The sequence below is a fragment of the Rhagoletis pomonella genome, unplaced genomic scaffold (genome assembly GCF_013731165.1).
Source record: "Rhagoletis pomonella isolate Grant_MI unplaced genomic scaffold, Rhpom_1.0 Rhpom_scaffold_00007, whole genome shotgun sequence".
NCBI lineage: Eukaryota > Metazoa > Arthropoda > Insecta > Diptera > Tephritidae > Rhagoletis > Rhagoletis pomonella.
This window is the reverse complement of record NW_023458561.1, coordinates 14,421,745-14,425,435: the sequence shown is the minus strand read 5'-3', so window position 1 is coordinate 14,425,435 and position 3,691 is coordinate 14,421,745. Positions and strand designations below refer to the sequence as shown.

The 3,691-nt window shown below is 48.3% G+C and overlaps 1 protein-coding gene across 2 annotated transcripts in view; it reads right to left on the bottom strand.

Annotated features, from left to right (window-relative positions):
• LOC118742356 (cyclin-dependent kinase 6) overlaps nt 1–3,691 on the bottom strand; it is a 124,736-nt gene that overhangs the window by 87,812 nt on the left and 33,233 nt on the right. The window lies entirely within an intron of this gene.

Sequence of the window (3,691 nt, the reverse complement as noted above, 5' to 3'; positions counted from 1 at the left end):
GCACAGACCAGTTCTCATACAATTATAGAGAAGGTGACACGTCTTTTTATTAAGCAGCTTCAACGAGTTCCCAAAGTGGTGACCCCGACAAAAAAACCGTTGCATCAACAGTTACCCCGGATACAGCTAGATTTTTTATAAAATTGAAGCGTTGTTGAAAAACGATACTACGGACTCAACTGAAAACACCGCGATCATCAAGGATGCCGCGAAAGATCCAGACGAGAATTCGCCCACGGGTACCATAAAAAAGGTACCAGCTGTGGATGTTAATGCCGTGGCAATGAAACTCGACAAGCCAGCAATCGATCGGAAAAACATCGGAGGATGGTTCTTGAGCCTGGATTACTGGTTTGCAGCAATGGGCATCAAGAGCGATACGCAAAAGTACAACAGCGCGATGGCAGCATTAGGCCCACGTGTACTGCAAGACTTCCTAGCCACCGTAGGGGAAGTACCCGAACAAGGACGGTACGAATTCATCAAACGCCGATTGATCACCTTTTGCACTGACAGCCAGCAACGCCGACTCAACCAAATGCTGAACGAGACACAACTCGGGGACCAACGCCCAAGCCAACTATTTGCAGAGATGATGAGATTGGTGGGCGACACCATGAGCGAATCTGCAGTAAAAAACATTTGGGCAAAACGTCTACCCATCTATGCTCAGGCCGCTGTAGCCGCTTGCACAGGACCATCGAAGGAGTATTTAAAAATTGCAGATGCCATCGTTGATACAATTAGTCTACAAGTGAACAGCAGTACGGACGACCAGAGTAGCCACATAACACCCACACCTACAGCTGTCGTACAAAGGCAGTCAAGGGGAGAATATCATGACCTACAAAACGCCGTATACGAGCTAACTAAGCGCTTGGACCGCATGAGCGTCGAACGCGGAAGGCAACGCGAACGAAGCCGTCCGAGTTACCGCCGCCAATCTCAAAAGCGCCAACGAAGCAGCACACCAGCAAACACCGACGAATGCTGGTACCATCGTAAGTTCGGCTCAAGTAGCAAAAACTGCAGACCACCGTGCAGGCATTACAAGCCTAGTAACAATGATAATAGTGCTAAATGAATCGACGCGGTCGCTGGCGCAGAAACAGAAGCGGTCGCCAGCGTAAACCGCCTCACAATCAATGACCGAAAATCCGCCATTTCATTTCTTATCGATACAGGAGCCGACGTTTCCGTCCTACCTCGCCGTTTTACCGCAAATACACCGGCGTCGACGGTTAAGCTTTACGCAGCAAACGGCACGACCATTTCGACGTTCGGACATCTACGCTTAAGCCTCGACCTCGGCCTACGAAGACGATTCGACTGGACGTTTACGATTGCCGACGTACAGACTCCAATCATAGGCGCAGACTTTATACAGCATTATGGACTGCTCATCGATTTAAAAAACAATAAACTCATCGACAGCGTGACAAATGCAAAGGCAAAAAGCCGCGTTCTAACGGTAAGCAAGATCGCCATACGAACGTTCAGCAGCGAAACAAAGTGCGCCGATTTACTGGCAGAGTTTCACGACATTACGCGCTTACCAGCCATGCGAACGCACAGCACCTTTGCTACACAGCATCGAATCGAGACGACCGGACAACCCGTGTTCGCCCGTCCACGCCGATTGGAGCCAGCGAAGCTGAAAATAGCCAAAGACGAGTTTGAATTTCTTTTGCGGCAGGGCATTATTCGCCCATCTTGCAGCAACTATGCAAGCCCACTGCATATGGTGAAAAAGGCCGACGGCAAATGGCGACCGTGCGGCGATTACAGGAGGCTCAATTCGCAAACAACGCCCGACCGATACCCGATACCTTACCTGCAAGATTGCACATCGATGCTGGACGGGAAACAAATTTTTAGCAAAATAGATCTGCAGAAAGCATACCACCAGCTTCCGGTTCATCCAGACGACGTTCATAAAACGGCCATAACGACACCGTTTGGCCTATACGAATACTTGTATATGCCTTTCGGCTTACGAAACGCAGCACAATCCTTCCAGAGGTTGATCCACGAAACTCTTCGAGGGTTACATTTCGTGTTCGCGTATATCGATGACATACTAATCGCGTCACGAGACTACGAAGAACATCGCAGCCACCTACGTCAAGTTTTTACCCGCCTCAGAGAATACGGTCTCACCATCAACCCCGCCAAATGTGAGTTTTGCGTGAAGGAAATCAGATTCCTAGGGCATTTAATTACTCAGTCTGGCATCCAACCTTTGCCGGAAAGGGTCGAAGCAATCAGAAAATTCGAAAAACCAACCGCAGCGTACCAGCTTAAAAAGTTTCTAGCTACAGTTAATTTTTACCACAAGTTTTTGCCTCACGCAGCTGAATACCAAAAGAAGCTGACAGCGATGATTCCTGGAAACAAGCGAAACGACAAAAGAAGCTTAGTATGGAATGATGAGCAAAGTTTCGCATTTGAGAAATGTAAGTCAGAACTTGCAAACGCCGCTATATTGGCTCATCCTCGTCAAAACGCTCCTCTGTCATTGGTTACCGACGCCTCGGACGTTGCAGTTGGAGCCGTGTTGAATCAGCTGGTGAAAAAAGACGCACAGCCCCTTGGCTACTTCTCCAAAAAAACTGACCGCAACGGAGCAGAGGTATAGCACCTATGACAGGGAGCTCCTTGCTATATACAAAGCTGTCAAGCATTTTAGATATATGCTGGAAGGCCGAACATTTTTCATAATGACCGACCACAAGCCGCTTATATTCGCTTACCAGCAAAATAGCGAAAAGGCGACACCGCGTCAACGTCGACATTTGGACTTTATTAGCCAGTATACAACAGACCTCCGATATATACAGGGAGCAAACAACCACACGGCAGACTTGCTATCCAGAGTAAACGAAATTACGCCCCCGATAGACTTCAGCGAAATAGCGAGAGCGCAGAAAAACGACGCCGAACTAAAGGAATTAATGGTAGGTAATACAACCTCACTAAAGTTCAAGCTTCTTAAGATTCCAGACGAGCCAAGCGAAATATGGTGCGATGTTTCATCTAAAAAGGTGCGCCCGTTCATCCCCAAGCAGTTCCGGACACAAGTTTTAAGCAACGTTCACAACATGGCACACCCAGGTTCCAAAACCACCGTCAAATTGGTTTCCGATAGCTTTATCTGGCCGAATATTCGAAAAGACGCTGCGCTCTTCGCACGACGCTGCCTCCAATGTCAGAGATCGAAGGTAATCCGCCATAATAAGTCGCCAGTCCAACAGTACACACCGCCCAATCGACGCTTCGATCACATCAACGTCGACATCATCGGCCCTTTACCTCCTCACAATGGGCAACGTTATTGTTTAACGCTAATCGACCGCTTTACGCGTTGGCCAGAAGCGACTCCAATTCCGGACATATCAGCAGAAACGGTGGCAAAAACCTTGGTAGCGACGTGGATATCACGATATGGCTGTCCGCAATACATCACGACCGATCAAGGGCGCCAATTTGAGTCGTACTTGCTAAAGGAGCTGTTCAAAATACTCGGCACCAAACACGTAAGAACAACGCCTTACCACCCGCAATCGAACGGGATAATAGAGCGGTGGCATAGGACACTAAAAGCGTCAATTTTAGCAGCCGGAAAAGATACATGGACCGACAATTTACCACTAGTACTTCTTGGTTTGAGGACAGCGTACAAGCCCGATCT